Raw genomic sequence first — 24,546 nt, 5'->3', positions numbered from 1 at the left:
AGAGATAGCTTTATTGACACCATCATATATGCCTGTAACCTACATACAAAATTTAAACGAACTCAATTCACATTCTTTCACAGTTAATATGCAGGGATTACTAACTCCCCTGGATAGTTTATATAGAGAACTGTCATAGAGGCAGTAATGAGGTACGGGCGGTCAGATATAAACAGCCATCTCGACACAGCTTACTTAACGGGTTGACAATAGCTAAGGTGATTTTGTGCTTGCTGCTCCTTTCAGCACTGATGAGGGATAATTTGATAAGTAAAGTACATGAAGTAGAATGGCCCACGTCAATCCGTTAGTATAATTGTGATAACTACGGTACACGAAATTGAATGACCCAGTTCAATCCATTAGGATAATTTTGATAGCTAAAGTACACAAAGTTGAATTGCTCAGTTCAATCCATTAGGACAATTTTGGTAAGTAAAGTACACGAAGTAGAATGGCCCACGTCAATCCGTTAGTATAATTGTGATAACTACGGTACACGAAATTGAATGACCCAGTTCAATCCATTACGATAATTTTGATAGCTAAAGTACACAAAGTTGAATTGCTCAGTTCAATCCATTAGGACAATTTTGGTAAGTAAAGTACACGAAGTAGAATAACCTCAGTAATCAGCTGTTACTATTAATATAGGCCTTTTTATGGTTATCATTGGCCCTACCAGATGCTCAGTCCTCGTTAGAATAGTCCAATGAAAATGTTGCGTGTATATAAAAAAGAAAATTCAGTGTCATGTCAAGTAATGACAAAAGTAAATATGGCATAGAATGTAAATTCTTCCTTCTCGACTATTACTTCATTAAATTGTCAGTTTAAATTTATCTCGAAAGTGATATCCTTGCAAACCTCCTAAAGTTATTCATGTTTTGTTAAGTACGCACCTTATCACTATTTCCATATCTCTTCTGTAATTATGCAGATATTTTATTTTCTGTTATTTCATGGAAATTGTACATTTTTAAACTTAAGCAAGACGTTTTTAATTTTGAGCTCATACATTTTCATTACAACAGGGCCAAGTGAAATCCATCATCGAGAGCTATTATTAGTTTGTACTTTTATCGTGTCCTTCAGGACGTGGCTACGGTTACGTTGCCTAATGTTAAATACCATAATCTCGGTCTGAAATATTATTAGGACAAATGCTACTGAGTTCAAACGGAATTGCGTGTTGTTTCAATGAAAACAGTGCATGCACAATAGTTGGGTTTCACTAATAAAACCCAGTAAAATATGAAACTGTGGCAGCATGATTCAGTGAAATTCGCATTCTACTCAAATCAAGCTAATAAACATGGTTTGTGTTGGATATTAAATTAGTTGGTTAAGTTTGAACCATTTAGCTAGTTTGTTACAAAATCGAATTCAGTGCAATATGTTTGAGTTATGGAGAATTGATTTGCTATTTAAACGTGTTATAGATGTACGTGCGTCTTCTGGTTGGATACATAAAATTCATGTTCTGAACGATATTCGCATCGTAAAAACCAAAACTAATCTGTTGAATATTTTAAACAATTTTTATTATTAAGTGTCTGTACCAGCTATCAATTATCAACTTGTATCGATAGAACATTACAATGGCAGAAATCCGCTCTGTCTGATATCAAATTCAAACCTTCTAGCTCTGAGAAACCAGTCTGCTGACATAATTCTTTAGTAGGTGATAAATATTGTTTCACTCCATTTGATCTATAATGTCCCCCACTGAAGAAAAATGTATGCTTGTCATTCACTCTCATAGCAACAGCTCAGCTCTTATCTGAATGGCAAAACTAAGGAAAACAGGTCAGGTACATGTTTTAACTATCACACCCACGCCCCCTTGACCACCATCACATCTATGGAATCGGCACATAGAGCTATCAATGTCTTGAGAGGTGTAGTTGCTGTGGAAAAGGTGTTCATTTACTTTTTTTTTACACGTTCCCTTACTTTTGTGTTGTCATTGCCCCCACCCCCCATCTGAGTAACATTTGTTTCCTCACTTCTTTATTGCGTTCTCTAACTTCGTTATTTAGCATTACAACACTGCATGTCCTTATATCCAGTCTGTAACAAATTTAGTCTCTATTCAATAACGTTTAAAGGATTTATGGGACGAAGTCAAATTTGGTATGAAACTTTACATTAAGACATCCCCGGTCCTGTTTTTCATCACCCGTTTTGACTTAGAAATTTACCCGTTAATTTTCAATCAATAAAGTTTGAATTATTTCTTTGACTGATACTAAATTTGGCACAGTGATTTACAGTAAGAAGACCTAAGTCGAGTTCGTTTTCACCATTTTCTAGCATAATTTTACTGATTAAACCTTTTTTCCTCAAAATACCACAGCTACTAAAGAATCGCGTGGAAGTCTAAATTGCGGTTCACTGTAAGGACAACTCTTGGAAATATTTGGCGATCATTCGGCTTACGAAACATAATTTTTGGCAAGATACAAATCAGTCAACCAAAGTAAAGGTCATAATGCGTGATAAATATTTCAGTAGTAATAGGGGCAACCCTAGCGACAACGAAAACCCATTCAAAAAGTTCGTGGGCCACTCTGGCCACAAGGGGAATTTAACATAGGGAATTTAATGGGCCACCCTAGTGACAATAGAAAACCCCGTCAAAAAGGTCGTGGGCCACTCTGGCGACAGGGGTAAATTAACATGGGGAATTTAATGGGCAACTCTAGCGACAATAGAAATCCAGTCAGAAAGGTCGTGGATCACTTTGGCGACAAGGGGAATTTAACATGTGAAATGTAACATGGCGTGAATGGGGAATTGAACATAGCGACAAGGGATTGGGCCACTTTAGCGTCATTGGAAATCCCAGTTAAAAAGGTCGTGGGCCACTTTGGTATCAAGGGGAATTTTACATGGGGAACTTTGGTCCACTTTAGCGTGAATGGGACCTTAGCGTTAAAAATACGTATGTCAAAATTGGCGTCAGTGGGAATTTAAAATGGGAATGGCACCTAAATGGAAATTGAACATTAGTGACATCATGGGTTTATAGGGTCAAAACTATTTATAGGGTGAAATATGCTTGTCGGGACCAAGGGTTGATAGGGACAAACATAGACATACAGACACAAACAAATACACATCCAAACACACAGGAAAGAGGACAGAGATGTTCCAAAGAAAGACTTATAGACAGAATAGAGACTCCGATAAGAAAAGTCTATTATATGGGTACAAAACATTTATTCAAGTATACACATAGACTCTCTGGCCTGTCCTTTTGTCCATGCACTATCCTTTAATATATAAACATTTGGACATGGAACAAACCTATTCACATGTTATTTATTTCTTGGTTCTAGCAAACTACTTTTAAAAATTGAAGTTCATGCCTTAAAAAAAACTCACTTTATATACAACGTATATGCATTTCATAAAAGAATGACACTTTTCATGCTACAATTATTATCCATCTTTAAGAAAAAGGCTAAAACGAAACAAGCAGCAAACAATCAAATGGACAAAGTTCATGTTTCTATCACACGTTGCTTAAAATCTGGTCAGCTACCACTTGTGTCCCAGCATAGATGTTTCCCTTCACGTAATCCTTTACATCCCCACAGACCCCTGCGTTAGTCTAAACAAAATACGAAAACAACTTTCTTGAGGCAACATCGTCAATTTCATTATCGATTTACCTAGCTCGACGACTTATCATTGAATTATCATCGTCATCAAACAAAGTATGGTTTAGCTTAGAAACGCCCACTAATTAAGACTACTGTGGTTTGTATTATATTTTCTACACAAAATTTTGCTCTATCTAACATTCACAAAATATGTGCTGTAGTAACCAGTCTAAAAAATCCACCTTGCAAAAGTCAACATAAGACATTTTAACAACCTGACTCAAATGTATTGATTCCATCAAAGCAGTATCGCATGTCATCAAAATTACACAGACCAGATTGTATAATAACATCAGTCTCAGTTTTATGACTATTTGATGATATTGCAATCATCTCTAATAATTAGAAAATCCGTCTAACACAGCTTTATAATTATCAAATCGTATCATCTTACCGACTACATATCTTTGATTCCCTTAGCTCGTTTCTTAACTTTGCTATCAGCTAGCTTTAGAAGGTAAATTTTACTACGCAATCCGATAAAACCAATGATACTAACAAAAGTTGTCTCATCCCTAAACTTTTCAATATCATTTTTTGTTGCTGTTACATTGGAATCCACTGTTTTGTGTTAACCTGACGATCAAATAGTTCTCGGTTATCGTAAAACTCTTTGTAAATATCATCAGATTGTATTTTACACATAATCGTGTCAATATTTGTAAATAACAACTCTGCATCAGGTTACTAAACTCTTAATGAAATTATTACTTTATCCACTTTTATATCTCAAGTACTGATATACCGACATAACAATAATAATAATGACGACTTTGTATAGCGCCTAATCTTTAGAAGCTCTAAGCGCTTTACAACATTAGACAGCACCTGTAAGATAAGAAACAATAATATTATTACAAAAACAAACAACATGAAATTAGAAAAACATTAAAAAAAATAAAAAAACATGCTGAGAATATTTCAGGTAGGAAGCATTATTAGGTCTTTAAGTTTGTTCTTGCAGTCGAAATAAGTGAGTTTTGAGAGCCCTCTTGAATGTGAACACTGTGTCTTTGTGTCTAAGTTCAGTGGGCAATTCATTCCACGTTGCTGGGCCCTGGTATGCAAAAGAACGCTGTCCATATGACTTTGTTTTCATGGTGGGAATAATGAGCATGCGATTGATAGAAGAGGAGCGTAAGTATCTTGCTGGTGTGTACACATGGGTGAGGTCAGATAGGTATGTTGGACTAGAGTCCGACAGTGAAATGTAGCACAGAGAACAAATTTTGTGTTTGATTCTGGATCGAATGGATAGCCAGTGTAGGGTACAGAGAAGCGGGGAGGTGTGCTCTGATCGTGGTACTCTATGTATGATCCGAGCAGCTGTGTTTTGAAATTTTGAAGTTTCTGGAGTAGATATTGAGAGAACCAGACAGAACTGAGTTACAGTAGTCCAGACTTGAAAGTATTAATGAACACACAAGTGTTTTAGTGGCATCAACTGAAAGATATTTGCGAATTGAGCTGATGCGTCTCAGCTCAACATATGCAGCCTTGCATATGTTCATGACATGTTGGTGCAATGTGAGAGTACTGTTCAGAGAAACACCTAGGTTTCATACTGATTGTGTGAATTTAATGTTGGCGTTGCTGATATTTATTGTTTGAGGTAAAGGATGTGAATGAGACAGTCTTTGTTTTGTGATCAGAATGGCCTCAGTTTTATCATCATTCATCTGCAGCTTGTTACAAGTCATCCATGATTTCACATCAGAAATGCACCTCTCTACATCTTGGATGGTAGCATAAACTTCAGTTGGGTGGCTAGATTTGTATATTTGGGTGTCATCAGCGTACATTTGGTGAGACACTGGATGATGATCTGTGAACTTGAGAGCGACTGAGTGTACAGAATGAAGAGAACAGGTCGAAGAACAGACCCCTGTGGAACACCACAACATAGATCAACTGGGCTGGAATGTATTCCATTTGCAGATACAATTTGTGTCCTGTTGACCAAGTAGGACTTGAACCACAGTAAGGCTGTATCATGAATGCCAAATACATGCTGGAGACGGTGAAGTAATATATCATGGTCTATTGTGTCAAATGCTGCAGACAAATCAAGGAGGGTGAGGACTGTAATCTTTTCGCTATCCAACGCAGAGAGAATGTCATTAACTACTTTTAGAAGAGTAGTTTCAGTACTACGGCAAGGGCGATATGCAGATTGTACATTGCTAAAAAGACTATTTGAATTTAGATGAGATACAAGCTGGGATAGAACAACCTTTTCTAAGAGTTTTGAAATGAATGGGAGATTAGAAACTGGGCGGCAGTTCTTTAAATCGTTATGGTCTAGTGTTGGTTTCTTCAGCAGAGGCTTTACAATGGCAGTTTTGAAAAATGATGGGAATTCCCCAGATGAGAGAGAGGTATTAATAACATCAGTTAGTGAAGGCAATACTGGATCTAAGCACTCAAGCAGCAGTGATGTTGGAACTGGATCAAGTTCACATGACTTTGGTGCACTCTTCATCACGATTGTACGTACGAAATCCATAGAGACAGGTTCAAATGCTGCTAATGGTTGCCGCTCAAATTCTGTATCCCAACTGTATGGTGACAACGAGTCAATTGAAATTGTGGTGTCAAGCTTATCTCTGATGGATTGTACTTTGTCATGGAAAAAATTTGCAAACATGTCCGGAAGGTCGACTGGAGAGAAGGTAGTTGGAAGTGGTGTTGATTTGTTCCTTGACATTGGCTTGTTAGTAATCTCGAAGAGCTCTTTGCAGCTGGAACTTTCCATGATCTTAGTAGTGTAGTGGGCTGATTTCGCTGCATGGACTATATTTTTGACCTTCTTCTTAGCAACTTCATAGTTTTGCTTATGAATAGTGAGTCTGGTGGAAAGCCAGAGCCTCTCAGCTTTACGGCGGTCTCTTTTAGCAGTGCGAAGCTGGTTCCTAACACTGGTATACCATGGAGAACACTTTTGAATTGATACTCTTCACTTGGTAGCTGGGGCATGTTTGTCAAGTAATGAACGCAGACAGTTAAACAGAATTCGGCTTGTTTAACTTTAGATTTGTTTTTCTTCCTTGAATGGCTCCTAAATTGTCATTACAAAATTCAAAATAACAAAATTATCAGATGCTACAAGTTTTTTTTACTGCGTTCCAAGTTACTGACGATCTTAATATAGAATAACTTTCTGATGTTTTCCATAGTCTTGCCAAAGACTTTGTTGCTCATAAGCTTGACAGTAGGTTTTCGAATTATGTTTTGGCAGCTGCTCATCATGCTGCATTAGAGTTTATATAACTCCTCACCCATCTCGATTTATTACATGTTAAAATTCGATGAACTTTTCTTAATATTAAACCCAAATCAAGTGTTTGACTAAGAATTTTATAGTGTAATATGTATCTCCGTTTTTTAAGCAGATTAAGAGCTAATTTTTGAAAAATAGAAATGTTTGAGATAGATTTACCTTGCGAATAAGTTCTCTGTTCTTCAGATAATAAACTATAATCGATCAGAATTGTTTCTGGACAAAATGGATAGTCATTATGAGCATCATGAAGCTCAAAAAGCTGGTCAAGATCAGCTTCAACAAAATAACTATCAGAATTCTCACATTCCGCTGTTACGGTTTTATCCGTTTCATCAAATAACTGTTTTTCACTGATCCATTCGAAACCATCATATGGAATAGACTCGGACAAACCGTACTGGTAAAGATTACTGTCATCAAGATAGGCTATAAACCTGATGGTGCCATATTATCATAGTCGGGTAAATATTTATTATTAGCCGTAGCATATTTATTTATAATGACCCTTTTTCCAGCTAGGATTCTACGTTCTATGAAGTTAAACATATCTGGGTTTGTTAACAACTACAGTTTTATTTTGCTATGCGTCAGTAATGCGTCTCACCTTAGTCCGGGTGCTGAATAATATCATGCTGGTTATAGTCCGTAGCTATCAGCGATCACATCTTGGAAACTTTCAAATATAGCAAAGAGCAACAGCAAATATGTGATAAGATACAGATCATGATAATTTTCCAATTTGTTACAGCCGAACGAGTCCCGTAATGATTTAGCATAATCATAATCATCATCACTTACACTTTCAAGATTTAACCGAGAATAAAACTTATCTTTGTCAAGTAAACACGTTTCATCAAATCTGCTCCAATCATTAAGACATTCGTAGGGAAAAAAAATCCTTATCATGTCAATAAACTGCCATGAGTTTCATCGACATGTGCAGTCAAATTATCAAACGTCCCGCACCAATTTACTAGTTTGTCTAGCGATGCAGCTATAAACTGCAGACTATCAATAAATCTATTCTTGCCGAATTTTACAGACATGTATTTTTCAGTGTTATTTAGAAAACTTTTATTTCGTTGTTAATAATTTTCAGGCGGTTTATTATATCTTTTTTTCCGAACGCTTCAACTAAAATGTGGGAATAATATACTCTAAAATTATGAAATACAACAGGAACGAAATCCGGTACTGCATATCTTAAATTACATTCGTTATGTGCTGGACCGTGATACTTACCAGTAATATGACAGTGATCGTTTACACGATCTTGAGGCAAACGCGCCTGAATCACCTTTATGACATATGTCTGCTGAAATAATTCGACTTCCTGTTTTACTGTTAGAGTTTTTATTCTTTTTTTATCTTAGCGAGTAACATCAGGTCAAAATCAACTTCGTCGATAAGGTTTTTGAGAAGTCAAGCAGCAGAATTTGCGCCATGATAAACATTTATTGATTTTGATAAACGTTTAGCAGCAGCACTTTATATGACACTCCACAAGGAATGTGTTCTTGTATTTTGCTTCTCGAACATTTATCAGAGTTACTTTATGCTCCTAGCACTGGAAGTAAAACAGGCTCGAAATTATAAAAGCCAATTTCATCTTTTGTCTGTAATTTGTAAATTGTAATATGTTTTCATCCTCGCCAGGCATAGAGATCTGCTGTACGTTAGGGCAATACTCGAGATGTTTATCAAGTACCTGCTGAAACTTATAGCCAGAGAAGCAACTAAAACAGAAATATTTGTTTTCCTCATGCTTGTTATATTGCTTTTCGACTAGAATGTTAAAGTTCTTTATTCGCGGGTAATGTTTTTTTTATAAAACAGCGAGTTTATAGTCTGCTGACTGCCACATTTGCTACTATATATCGCGTAAATTTTTTAGATTATCATCAAAACCAAACAAGGTAACCCCACCAGGTAACAGCTGTTTATTTTGGTTGTCAAATTTTGGAATTTGATTTTCCTCGACTGGAAACTTAATCCCAGTAAAATTGTATTTTATTAACATTACCAATATAATGTGATACTCGATAAGGATAATCTCGTACTGGAAATAACGCCGATAATTCTGCCCATTGAAAATATTTGTCATCGCCATAAGTTTTGAAATTAATACACAATTTCTAGTTTTTTATTTTAATTAGCAACTCGACATACGAGTTACCTCGCAATAGATTATATTTCAAAGTATGAAATAAAATTTATTATTTTATCAAATCTTCATTCGGACCCTGATGAAGTCTACACACCAACTTTCTTGCATATCTCCTGAAATATATTATCTGACAACGACATTAAACCTGTCAAGGTTAAACTTCGACGAGATTTTGAAGTGGTTTAAGGATAAGCAAATTCCTCACGTTTCTGAGCAGCAAGCTGTTCTGAGGTAGAGGTCTGATTGGCGATCCTAATCGCAGATTTTTGCAAGGATCGCGCAGATATATCTAGCTTTGAAAACTGTATATTAAACTGAACTATGATCTTTAGGCCTTTGTGCGTGGCAAGCTCAGAATTAATTGTTGGCAGGAGCAGATGATATAATTATTTTTGCGGAGAAATTTGCTAGTAAACATTTCGTATAAAGTCTTCAGGGATTATCGAACCCAGAAAATACAGTTCCAGTTTTGTTAGGCTGATATCTTTCTGCCAAGAATAAATTTTTCTTTGCGATATCAACACGTTTCAATATCATATATTTACAGTATTTATATTCATCTAATAATGCTGTACGAAAATGTCAACTAATGAAACATAGCTGTTGTTATTATAAGAGGAACAAAAGTATGCTTAGTGAACTTAAACGAACAGTTAGTGAGTAAGACATATTTTACGTTCGTCAGAAGTACAACTGCTATGCTGGAAATATGCCTGGAGTGGCGATTAATCTTCAAACTAAAGCTTCGTTTGGAATTAGAACTCCAGCTGGTTATAAGATAAAAGTGAAATCGGAGAATGATGGTGAATATACTCAAATGTTTATCAAGGATTTGATTTATGCGCTGTTCTGTGACGAATTACTAACGAGGATGCGAGTTTATCATGTGAATGGGAGTATTACTGATAATAACATCGCGAACTAATCATTACAAGACGAGTTTCAACGTCATCCGATTTATAATATGTATGAAGCGTCTGACATGGGTATTATCAGAAACCTAAAAACCAGAAAACATATTGATCGTATCAATAACACAGGATATTTTCAGGTGGCAGTTAGAGGTAAACACACTTACTAGGTAGTATAGCTCTCACGTCGTCTTGTTTATGAGGTATTTCATGGGGCTATCCAAGTGGTATGGTAATAGTTCATCTCAACAATATCGCAGTTGAGATATTGAAAATCTTGACCATGTTACACATAAATAAAATAATAGGCGAGGTAATGCTGGACTTACTAATAATTCCAGAAATCCTAGATCCGTTGTGTCAACCACCTCTGTTACAGGTGAAAAGAAATATTGTTTCCATCAATCTGCTCTGCATCAAGACATTGTAACATTCATCCACAATCAATAACATCTGCTGCTGTTGAAATACAAAATTCAGCTTTTTCAAAAAAGGTCGGATATTTAATCTTCTTTCGTTATCAATAACCTGCTGTTTAGTATTTGCACTACGTCGCTATTTGACAAGCAGCAATTTACATATTAATTTAAGATTTCTTCGCCGTATTCGACAAATATCTTTCTGTGTCGAAGTATATAATCAAGTTTCATGCTGTTGAGCAAGATCAAATTACTTTTTGTCTCGTTCTACTACAAATCGAGCTACCACGTAAACATCACCGCGGAAAATACTCCTCATAGGCTCCGCTAGCTGATAAGGATTTGCAACATTAGCTAGAGTAATAAATCTATCCATATTTGATAATTGACATAAATTTGCAGTTTATTTACAGATCAATTTTCAGAATAGTGTTTAGATCTTCCCTTGCCAAACAACAGTGAGCCCATTTCATGACGGCATCGCTATCATATCTAACAAATATTATTTTGGTATTTCTCAAGTTCTGATACCTCAGAAACTGTCAATAACACATTAAACGCCTAGTAAGCATCGTATTCAACGATACATTTTAGTAAGTATCGTATTCAACGATACATTTCACATAAATTTTTCTGTTTTTTTATTACTCATAAACAGCTTAACAGCATCGAATAAGAAGTTAAAATTTAAGATTTTAGTTGTTAAGATTCATCTTATTTCGTCCGGAATTATTACAGTAATTGTAATTAAAAACAATCTTACCTATAAAATGTCTCAAACAAATTTGTAATTCGCGATAAAACTGTCAGATCTTTTCTCTGAAATCGATCGTGATACAGCTCATCAACATCTAAATACAGTAGCGCATCAGAATTCATCGAATTCCAATACTATTAACAGTCATTCGAAACATCATTGGATTGTTAGCAATCTAAATACAACAGGATTCAAAGAATCATATTTTGCACTCCGAATTTGATCTAGAAAAGTATTTGTTTTCTATCGTCCATGATAAATTTGCAGATAAGCCAGGTATAATACAAGAAGATGAACAAGTTTATATCGCAGCAAAATTTCTGTAAAATGTAAAATATTACCTTGCTCAAGGGAATAAAAAAGTTTAATTTTACTGTCTCTGAACAACAGATAAAGCCATGTATGAATCGTGCACACCTAGACGTTTATGGCCATCGAGAAAATATAAATTTTGAGTTTCTTTTTCTTAGGACTTTTTAACCTGATGGGAGAGTGCAAGCAATCCGCTTTTTACTCCACGTGAAGACAATATTTGATATCATTATGCAGGCTTGTGAAATGTAAGTCTCTCGTTTTGAAATACGAAAAGATGTATTGCGACTGGCTTTATGTGGTAGCGGAAACACGTCTTCATCTCGTGTATCAAAAGTTAGTGCGCCTGTTTTGTTAGGTTCATGTGAATTTTCAGCGAGATACTCAATTTATTCAGTTTATGTTGTTGAGTTGTCTGTTGTTGTTTCCTCGGTCAGGTCAAAGTAATTTTTGATAGACATTTTATATAAGCAATTGTTAGATAAAATCTTGAAACGCAATGCGGTTTGAGGTTGCAAAACAACCCACTAGAACGCCCCAATGTATGGTCGAGCCATAGCACTCCCAGGTCGTGTTTTAGTTACTATCTAATAATTTCTTCGCTTGAACGCCTCAGTGGTTTTTGATGTTGGTGATATCTTAAAAATTATTTGTTTTATATCCCTATTGCTTGCCCTCGGTAGTCCACCCCTATTTTTATCAATACGTTTTTGTCCTGCTTCAGATGATGTTCCCATGACAAAAGCTTTAGATGCGTCTAACGCGATATGTGTACTTTATTTGTAATTACAGGCACATTGTCAACTAATTTTGAGAATATATTTTCAAAGAAACCTCCTACGAAATTTCTGTAATAAATTGTTCGTTGTGTCATTTTGTGATGAAAAACAGCCTGATAAAATTAATTGAGGTCAGCATAGTTGTAGTGAGCTAGCGCACTGCATGATCAGTTAACCGCGCTAAACTAGATGAACGACCTCAAGTGCATATGTTACAATTTCGTTATTGAGATGTAGCTGCCGACCGGATTGATCAGTTAGTGTCATCGTGATAGAAGATATTTGATTTTCAAAACTAACAAGATAGTTGATTATTTGCCGTGAGGTCACTTGCATCAAAAACATGGTGGTACAACGGAGAAAAAGAATAAATAGTTTGACCTTGGCTACCTCGTGCATTTACCCTCTGGAAATTGAGCGATTCACTAAATTCGAATTTACTTCTGTTATATCCACTGGTGACTCAATCTCATATAAAATTGAAGCACTTTATGATCCAAAACCGTACTGTTTAGAGCTAAACCTAACAACGACCCGATGCTGTTGCGGTAATGAAATCAACAAGAAAATTATTTTTCAAAGTGATTCTGGCACGCAAAGTGTTATAGTTTGGAATGAGCTCAAAATTGTCTGATGTCTGGTACCTTCATAGAAGTCCAAGCCGGGCCAGCTAGCTGGATCGATTTAAATTGAAAATCGTCATTCACGTTAATTCTGATATGTGCCATAGCGTGCTAAACAGTAGCTGATACTAGTCCTATTTCATATTGTTTATCACTGACAAGTTTGATTTGCGGATTATACAATACACTGATGTTTGAAATGTCCGATGTCGTCTCAGTCAAGCAGTAATGTAGTTTACAAAATTCTTATTTTAACTGATATATAAAACTGAACTGCTGACAGTTAATGCTTTGTTGTTAGCGAATGAATATGTCGCGAATCAAACCACTATGTTAAAATATAATGTTGGATAACCGTTTAATCTGAGATTATCTAAAATTTCAACAATTTCTTTGTCTTTCTTCGGAACTATAATGTGGTATCTATAAAAGTATTGCCAATTAATTTTATTGTTTTCAATATAGTTTAAACGTATTTGTTTTTTCAACACGTAAAGCTCCTGTTTTATCTTTCTTTATCTCGTTCAGTTTTTAATCATTCTTCTACTCGATGTACTCTTCCAATTTCTCTTAAAATCTCAGCCTGTTGTGCAACAGGGTCAACTATTGTTTTCTCAATAATTTGTTCTGCAACTTTATTCTGTCCTTCTTTAACTAGACCAATTAATTCTTTCACTGGTAACTTTCTAAGATCTTCTGCTGTTAACTAAGTACAATTTCAGTGGCTGGTCTGAAAAGACTAGCAGTTTCTTTTGCTGGCTGCTGTTGTCCACTTTGTTCCTGTTCGACTTGTTTTATTGAACGCAGCCATTGCTGCAGCAATATTCTTTAGGACCTCTATTCGTTTCGTCTCCATTTTTTATATGTATCTGTTAGATTACCGGTAATTTTCACAATCGAAAAATCTATTTCACATCTGAACATACGATTTCGAGCTCGTGCTACTTGATCAAACAAGAAAAAGTTGTGTCTTCCATTACCGGTAGGATTATGATAAAGCTCAGCAAATTTATATTTTAATACACTCACGCATTGCTGTCAGGCTACGTATTGTACATCAAAGTTGTCGAGTCCAGAATTTATTATAAAACAACCCGTAATTCGCCTGATAAATTGATCGACGTTATACAATCCTTGTGCCAAACAGACTGCATATAATTTTCTGTTGTGCGATAGTGGGTCCTAAACGCAGAAAGATTTAACTTTTGGATCAAAACAAAGTGTTGAGAGGCCGCTGCGATTTGGAAATTGCAATTACGAGGTCGACTAAACGTTAATGTCCGGAAGGTTTAGAACTGGCAAGTGAAGGATCAAATGATGATACAGAATGGACTGCACTGTTTAAGGCATCGAATGGTTATGTTGGTGTTTCCTAGCAATGGACACTTGATACTGTAGTAACCACAAACAAGTACTCGTATTTCCGGATTTATTTAGTCGACCCTGAGAGTCCATATCAAGGTATGAAGACGTTTCAAATATATACACTTGGCGATTTAATGTGATTGTAGTATATAATGTCTGTTGATCATCCATGGATCAGAGTCGCAAACGACTTTTATAATTATTGTTATACTAAATGGGAATATGGAATAGAAATAGCTGAATTTTATCAGCTAGACACAGAAAGTGTTGAGGAAGCAAGAGCAGTAAATATTGCTAGAATGAAAAACAATAAATTTAAAATCACCCGCTTTAAATGAGAACAGCGACAATTTTACTAGAAGTACAGGAATAAGAGTCCTTCAACCGAAATATGCGATCAGTGGTAAAAAGCCAAAACAGGAACGACTAAAGAAGATTTATGATGAGCTTGATATACTAGCTGAAACAAGGAGACATAAGTTTCTTAAAAATCATAAGCTCAAAGACACATTTGCTAACCGTCGAGTATTTCGTGTGCTAGGTATGGACTACTATGTTAAGTAGATAATAACCTTGATATTAACCTGCTAACAACAGCATATCTAGTTCTAATTGACTCTCCCACCAGCGATAAAAATATGACATATATCACATTAATGCTGCTGCAAACGCAAAATCAGATACTGAGCAAAGCATTGAGTTATATGATGATGTCAAAGGAAATATATCTTATATCAGGAAATTGACGAAATTGCAACTGTAAACATTAGGATTGATAACAATTATAAAATACATAATAGTTCTAAGGTTTGAGTTTTGCAACAGCATATGCAATTCTCAGGAAGCATCTAGTACTGAACAATTTTAAGCTGTGACAAATATGTTATGCTGTTATCGTCATAGAGTCAACGATATAATGAAATACCAACAAATTTTGATCCCCCATTTTTATCCTCAAATCATAGTCTTAGCAGAAAGCAGATATAATGAGATCTCATCCGAAGTGTATGATAAGTACATAGATTTTCTTGCCGATCCTGTTAATAATAAATGATTGATCAGGCTTCCGCTAAAAATATCTTCACTACGGCAATTGAAATAGTTATTGAAACAGTTTCATATTTCATCAGGTCTCTCAGACGATTGTAGGGATGAGCTCATCAAATACTATAAATGTTATCATAATTTTTTTACTGCAGCAGACAAGCTAGAAAATATTACAGTAAAACAATAGTCATGCTGAACTACATTCCTATGTAACTAACAACGGCTGAAATTACGTCAGCTGGCAGAACCACACATAAATTACTCCTGATAGTGTCAGGGGCAGGTATTGTGTTATCAGCGGTGAATTAAAAGATCGGACCAAAATATGAGGAAAAGTAATACTTCATGTAAAATTGCAATAACTACTGACACCAAACTTCTAAATAACTTCGAGGTTATCTGCGTGGCGAAAAGTTTATTATGTTTTTTTCTGATACATGAACTGCGAGTCAAAGACAATTTGCTTGTTGACATTTACAGAACAGAGTTGTGAAATAGGAAAAACAATACTCAGTAAATTTTGTGTGAAATATGTAATATGGAAGATATTAATGTGGAATATACCACGTTAACGATGAAAATAATTATTTTCCGACGATTATTGTTGACAATGAAAGGTACAGCACGTATTTCAAAAAGAGAAATAAGATAATCGTGTCTCTTATTCTCACAGAATATTCAGTTTCTTTAATTAAGCTTGCTTTGGTTACAGACTCACTTTCTGATGATGTTGATAACCTTTACAATCCAATATCTCAGAATTAATACACAAATATCACAGTCGATGATGAGCTAAAGAAATTTTATGACGATCAATCAATAGTCTCACATATAAATTTTATCAAGCTGCTAGAACCGGGCTCTTGTATTAGCGGCAAGATTAATTTGTACTTTTTATGTCACGATGATGAGAGCTATAAATTATAAAAAGCTGAGATTTTAAAAATGTCCCGACAAATGGCTGTGCACAAAATATAAAACGGTAGTGAATGACTGGGCTATGAAAATAGCTAAAGGAAGTACCTGCAATGAGATTGAATCTTGGATAGTTGTTATATTTTTCTTGTCCCATTTTTCTTTTTCCATTGTAATTGTTGGATCGCTGAGCGCGAAAGAATTTGTAATCAAGCACACCCATCAGTGAACCCCGGAGCCTTAAAATGAACGCCCTTTCTGACTTGCGGAGGAGCCAGGTGAGTTTCACCTGGAATAGCTTTTTTTTTTTTTTAACACGTTTACAATTACCTATTTAAGTATATCTCGTTTTTTTAATGTATCACCGGTCCCTCCCCCCACTATAATAGTATCTTTTGCCAAGTGCCGACAATACGTCTATCGCATTTTATTGAGACTCGAACACATTAAGTATTTTTCACTTGTCGATCGAATGTTTGTCTATCTGTTCGCCTTAACCACTCGGCACCCAAACGTTTACAGATATTCAGACGAACTTTTAATATATAACTGTATAAAACAGGTGCTGATCTGTGTGTGTTGTGAAATATACAATTATCGATTTTTTACTACCTTGAAATCCTAGCGAGTTAGTAATAGCGCATAGACATTTAACAGCCACACATGATATGGAAACACGCTGCGTATTAGGTATAGTAAAATTTTATGTGAATGTTAGGTATAGTAAACTTTTGTGTAAAAAATATCACAAAAACCGCAGTAGTCTTATTAAGTGAGTATTTCTAAGCCAAACTTTATTTCTTTTCTGACGACCATGATGATTCAATGATATGTCCTCGAATTAGGTAATCGAAAATGAAATCGACGCTGTTGGCTCAACAAAATTGTTGTCGTAGTTTGTTTAGACTATCATTGAGGTCTGGGGGAGGTAAGAATCGTGATGTCGTCCTAATACAAAATAGGGTGTTTGCTAAGAAACCCCTCTTAATATGATTGCAAAGAATACCATTTAAATAGATTGGCTAACGACGAGATTTTCAACACTTCTGCTATTTGGCTACTTAAATGTATGATTTCAATTGTTTCATAGTAAGCTTTAGAATTTTAATCGATATATTTGATTCTTTGATTCCATAAATCTACCAGACAAGATAACTGATACACATATATAACTTATTATGTCTCTTTTGTTCATCAATGTTATCATATTTGTTGTTTTATACGATTTATGAAAACGACATACAATAATCTACAACCAGTTTTGCCAATAATTAGCTGCACAAGCTATATAATATAACAATTCATCATTAGGACAATCCCTGTAACTAATTGGCCATGTTATATTAAGCGGCACTAATTCATTTTTTATGCATGATTTAGTACAATTTTCGATTATTGCCTCTGTAATACAGATATTTATTTTGCCGGAATACGTTACTTCGCATATTCAAATTTGTAACTTTTTTCTTTTACCACATATATAGCTTTGGTAGCACCATCATTGTCTTAAAGCAATGCTAGGAGTACAATTTAAAATAATAAAGCCACGAAACCCAAAAATCCGCTTCAGTGGTGGAGTAGAAACGACAGTTTAATTCTAAGGCGGATACAGAATTCGGACTCATTTCTAGATTTCTTCCAGGAAAGTGGCAGGATTCAATTCAATCAGGCGCAACTTCAGTGTCCCAATTATGTAATAAATACATTATGCAATTATGATATTTACAATAAAAGAAGAAAGGTCAAACTGTAAAACATACGGACTTCGTAATTTCTATAGTTCTAAATACCTCCGTAATCATTCCATTTTCTCGAGGATCACATAACCCCTTTGAAAGTCGTTCGAATTAATAAATAAAGAGAAAATGCAATATTCATTCGCACTGATTAAATCAGGAATTATGTAACTACCTCGAAGCAGCATTGATATATTACGAAATGAATTGATCGGTTCTTTATTTAAATATTTCCCAATCTTTATTCAAGCATTAAAACATCCTTCCAAATGCCATTTCAATGATATAAATCAGTTCTCAAAAAAAAAATCACAAACACAGCAATTCCAGTATAGGCAGTATCCTCTGGATGAATCGATATTGATCTGCATTGCAGAATTCTACTTTGTATCTGCGTGATATGAGTCTTGACAAATAATATATATTAGTCATCTTAGACCATCCATAGCATTATCCATTATTGTAAAATTTCTCGCAATTTTATTATTTGAATAAAACTGCACTAGAATGTTTAAGGGAATAACATTAATCTAATATTTTATTATGTGGATATGGCAAAGTTATGAGAACATGGATAGTTTTTGAAATCTGAAAGTGTTTAATAACAGCTATTATTCATTTTATATAAATACTCTATTTTTTTCACTGTATAGTTAGATATTAAACTTCCCGCGCTAGCTTTCCTATTATACCTAATGTTGTGATATGGTCTGTTTGCAACATAACACACGAAAGCGAACATTCATTACAGTCCCAACTATAAAGCTGATAATAAACATAATAAAGACCTGTTTTTCGATTGAAATAGCGGTGCAGTGCGGAATCGGTGTGCGTGTTGCGGGATGGGGTCCGGGAATTTCTGCTAACAGAAAACGTACACACACACAAACGTGCAGACGCTTACAATTTGACGATTGTTTTTTTTGCGCACGTTTATTTGGTATTATGGTAACTCTGAGTAAATAGATACACAGAACGCGTTGGTGCCCATTCTAGGAAAGCCAAAGCCCTTTTGAAATTTTGGAAACCTCCGCCCGCAACACATAATCTGATCCGGCCATTCGGTGACTCTAGTTATATGATCAGTGACTGATGGCCATGTCTGAAATTTAAACAGTGTTTGAATAAAACACTTCAGAGCTTTACTACAATCTTATTGTTAGAAAGAAAACAAAACCCCCAAAAATCCATTCAACATCTCGCCAGCTTTGCAAGTATATATTTTTCTAACATAATAAAAGACCAAATATTGAATCGTATGCACAGTAGGTTTTAAGATTTTTGATCTCAGATGTGTCGGTCATGAGTTCAAAGCCTGGTATTGCACTATAATGACATCAGCAGCCATCACAGAATCTGGTACTAGTACGAATGTTAGTGCTAACACAGTAAGGTGACTTTCCAGACTTCTCGAGAAAGTGTTATCTGCAAGTTAATTGATATTTTGTTAGCACATGCAACCAATCAATAATTCTATTTCTGCAAGCGCTTTGTGTAATGAATAATTTCCGTTTACGCACCATTGTTTATTCCTGCTCAGACGATATCATCACTTAGGAACAAAGCATTGTTTTTATCTTGTGATTTGGAATTCAGGGGTGAAATCAGTACCAGCCTTATTAAAAGGAGTTGCCAGTTATCGTTCTGATACCACGGTGTATGGACAGATACATGTTGTTAAAGTTAAGAACGATATCGATTAAAACTTCACTTGTCTTAACATAGTGAGGTTGATTTAAACTATGCCAACAACAGATAAAATGTGAGGTAACTCGAGAACTGATGACAATTATAAATTAAAAAAAACCACAAAAACAATAGGTAAGGAATATTGACGAGAGGAAATTCTGTCTATTAATGAGGGTATCAATGCAATTAACTCTAATTTTGCTTTGTGGACACTCATCCTTTCTCCAGCCATTGATATGGCGTCCTTCAAGGTGACCCCGTTTGTGCCAAAGATTTAAAAGTTTTATATGTTAGTGTTTAGCCCTGAAGTCTGTTGTAGTGTGTAAGAAATTGGAACAAAATTTTCATACATTTTTATGAAATTTGGTTAGTGTTCAGACTGCTTGTTTTTAAATGGATACATAATTGTTGGGCCCTTTAAAAGAATACCACATTTCTGCTTCAATGCCACACGTTTGATGGCGTGTACTAACTTCCGTGAAGTATTTCATCCTTTGGCTGGTTCAATTGCTCAAACCAATAATTTATACGAAATGTGTATGAAGCGGACCTTTTGTTGACGTATGCTATTTTCCATTGTAACCTCTGATTTGTCTTCATTAACTGTCTAATGCAGGCCCACACTCCATTTCTTTGTTAGTATTGTTAGAAACATAGTTAATAACGATTTTAAACGTTTGTTACTGTTTTAAACTTGTTTGAAAAAGATACAAATGTTTAATAAGGGGAACAACTGTTATAAATCTTGTTTCACAGGTTATAATTACCTCCCATATACTACATTACCAAGAAATTAAAATGATCAGTCTTAGAAATCGCATGAAATAACCAGATACAGAGCGTAACTGGATTGGAGATGGAAGCAGCCGCAGGATTCGAATGAGCCTGCAATGAATAACTTTTGTGCCTAAATTTTGTCATTCGCGTGATTCATTTCAAAGATTGCACAATCTGTTATATTTCATTGAATAAGGTTGGTTGAGAAGGAGGAAGAGAATTGTTCTTACTTTCTTGGATTTAACGGCAGATGGAAAATACATCCAGTTATATTATTACTACTAATGATAATACCAAATACTACTACTACTAATAATAATAATGATAATAATAATCACAATAAAATAAACCAGTAATCATCAAAGACATTTCATTTATCACAATGTTTATAATCGTGTAAAAGAGGTGTCTCGAGAGGCTTTCTTCTTCTTCTTCTTCTTTTTCTCCTTCTTCTTCTTCTTCTTCTTCTTCTTCAAAACACCCAATAATTTGCAATGAATCAGAAATATGGAAAGTACTTGAGCTTCCCAAGAGTTTTCTTCATGATAAAAGGTTTCTCAGAAAGATCCCTATACTGTAAAATATGCTTTTGAAATAACAGCCAATACAAAAATGAAGTACGTATAAGAAAACTCCGTACCTTTCCTTAGCGAGACAAGTAAACTCCTTCAGGGGTAAATCAGGATATTAGTCCCAAATGCTAATTTTTAGTGCAAAGTATTATTCTACGATGAGCAATAAGAAAGATGCATACAAATCTCAGTTTGAGGAAGAAAGGGAAAATGGCTTGGGATCGTAGGTTAATATTCATTGAATTTAACAGCTTGAAATTATTCATGCTAAAGATTTTTGTTGCAAGCATAATTCACATGTGAACAGTTATAATTTTGTTGCCATCGGATTTCATCAGCTCGTGACAATGTTCTGCTCCAGTGATACGACCCTATCGTTTTAAGAAGAGGAGGAAAAACAAAACAAAATTGTATAAATAATTGTATTTTCATAAAATACAATATAAAAGAATTAAAAGGAACTTATGGTGTCTTCAAAATATTAAACAGTATTTCCAAGTATGGTGTTCTTACCCATTGCGTCAAATGGACATCAGATTGGCCAGTGACTGTCGGATTCGTTTGACTTCGTAACATATTATGTGTATTTGTATTACTTGGAATGACTCGGGAAGAGGAAAGCTCAATGTTAGTGTATTGGTAAATGACAAGCCTTGCTTGCATAAAAAAATGTGATTCTATTGAGAGTGAAATACCTGCTTTATATCCTGCTTATGCAGTTAACAAATCTATGGCAAAAAGAGAACTTGCGAATAATGCTGATGAGGAAAGACAATCACTCATTGTCGAACAGGAACCAGATAATGAGATCTCCTGTTTGTTTCAGAAGGCTTTCAGCGTAGCCGAAGCCACACAAGTACCAGTTTGATATTGTGTGACAAACAGGAACTTTATGAGATAATGACCACCATTTGAGGTACGCGAAGGGTCGAGTGAACCGTGAACTTAAAGATTGTTGTTCCAAAGTAATATCAAAAGGAACGTCTTCGTCTAGCCTATTGCTGCTAGTCATTTAGGAGTCAATAGTACTTATGACAAGATGTTGAAGCATTATTATTGGCTAACAATTAAACGTGATGTTTAGATACTTTGCAACATGCCAATGGTAGAAAACCCAATTAAAAGATACCTAAGGCTCTTTTGAAAACTATTCCTGCAGTTGATGAACCATTTAGCAGAATAATGGTTGACTGTGTCGGTCCCTTACCTAAGACCCTGTCAGGCAACCAATATTGCTTGATCATAACATATGCATTCACAAAATTTCCACTTGCAATTCCTTCGAGAAATATGGGAATTTTAAACCGTTGTAAAAGCTTTGATAATTTATTTGTGTAAACATTATGGCCTTCCCAAATTTGTTCTGCCTGATGGATGGTCATATTTTATGTCCGGAATTTTCCAGCAGCATTTGCATGAATTAGGAATTCAGCAGATTAAATCTTCTGCTTAATCAACTAACAGTCAACGGACTTTGTAAAGATTTAACCAAACTTTAAAGAATATTATTTGGTTATATTTCTTTGACACATGAAAGGATTGGGATGACTGTTACTTTGCTGTTGTTTGCTGTTAGGGAATCCGTTCAAAAATTATTTTCTGTTAGTCCCTTTGAACTAAGCATTGGACAGACAGTCCGTGAATCACTGAAGGTATTAAAAGAGAAACCAAATTAAGTTTCCATGATTAATCGTATCAACCATGTCTCTGATATCAAATATAAGTTGTTAAATACTTCTGAAGCAGCAATAAATACTCTTCACTCTACTCAGTCGATAATGAAATTAAGGTAAGACAAAATAAAAATGGGAAGAGTTTAAGCTGCACCTGTCCCACATGGCAAGGATGTAAACGACTAAATGCAGTCTGTTAGTACAGATTCTGGTTTAACCATTAAAACAGTCTTCGGAATTCATAAAATATTATCCAGGCCTGACCAGAAAAAATTCACATCAACGACAACAGAAAAATAATGAACTAAAACAGATGTTATGTGAATATGAGCACCTGTTTCCGGTGTCCATCATGAACAAAGAAAAGAAATACAATATTAACTCAAGAATAATTGACAAATGATGTGTGGCCAAAACAGATTTTTTTTCCCAATTGCAAGAAGAGTAGATTGGGACTAAAAAAATGTTAATGCGACATATATGACCAAGTTTGAACTTTTAGAAGGATTCTGGGAAATTACTATCACGGAGAGGGCAAACGAATTTCGGCATTTGCAGCTCCAGGTGTCCCCGTCTACATGAACTTCCCGTCAGTAAAGATCAAACTAATGGGAATTTTGGGAATGGCTTTATGTTTGTTACAATGTCTCCATAATTGCTGAATTTGTGTCATATTTATCGAGTAAGAAATCCAGGTTTCATTGTTATGCAAGTGTCAGAAATCGTTTGACAAACTAAACACCATGTGTTATGAAAATGCACCAAATTTAATTAACATTGTTAATAGAGAATATATAAAAGCCAAAAAACAAAAATCTCTAAATCAGCTCTGACTGTCCTTTTCCACATGTACATCAGGAATATGATACATGTAACTTTGCCTGCAGAGATTCATATCGTATCTTCAAGCGTAGTTGGGTCCACATATGATGACAAATTCTATCAATTTAACTTGTAATGAATCAGATGACCATTTTGAAGAGCGTTTGAAGAAATTCAATCAAAGTCAGCTATAATTTACCTTGTTTAATAAAATTTTGCAGCGCACTTTCTGTTACTGCAGACACATTTATTTATTTGGTGGAAGAGGTTCTGTTCCCAGTCTCATTTTCAAAACAAAATGTTATTGTCTAAAATTGTAAAGGTTATTATTGCTGAGTTTAACGGCATTTTGTAGCATATGATAGGCAGTAATTGGCGGACAGTATTTTTTAGTGCGTGAAGAACTACATAAATTCCCAGAAAAAAACATAGATTCATCAAAAGCTAGTCTCACGTTCCCGCAATGGACAAGCCATGTCCCGAACTCTTGAGAAATCAAAAATAAAGATAAGAAAAGAGTAATGATATGAAATGCAAAATAAGCAGAGAGATGAAAGAATATGTTTAATGTATAGGGAAGCAGCTTTTATAAATTTGTGTGTCATGTTGATATTCGTATCTACCGCATTTTTTTCTAAAATCGGAAGTTTATGTCTGTATAATCTCATGAAAATAGCCACTATACCTTTATTGGAGTGTATCGAGATGTTCTCCTCTTCATTCTTTCGATTAAATATTGGATATTTAGCGGCTTTGAGTGTGCGGCATGCAGTAAGACCGTGAATTCTTTTTTCGCGGTAGGTCCAAGAAGCTGCTGGACACACCATACACTTTGATATTTCTATTTTTCATATATAGTTTAATTATTTTCGAGTTTCATCAGTGTTCATTTTTATAAACTATGCAAATACCTTAAACATGAATGTTTATCAAGAATATGACGCAGTGTTTCCTTTTCCTTTTTCACCAAGTCCAAGTTATATGCAATTTTGTATTCTGACAAGTATGCTTAATGTGTCTTCCGATTT

The sequence above is a fragment of the Sinohyriopsis cumingii genome, chromosome 6, assembly GCF_028554795.1.
Source record: "Sinohyriopsis cumingii isolate HCF-2022 chromosome 6, ASM2855479v2, whole genome shotgun sequence".
Classification (NCBI taxonomy): Eukaryota; Metazoa; Mollusca; class Bivalvia; order Unionida; family Unionidae; genus Sinohyriopsis; species Sinohyriopsis cumingii.
Note: the sequence above shows the minus strand (reverse complement) of the source record.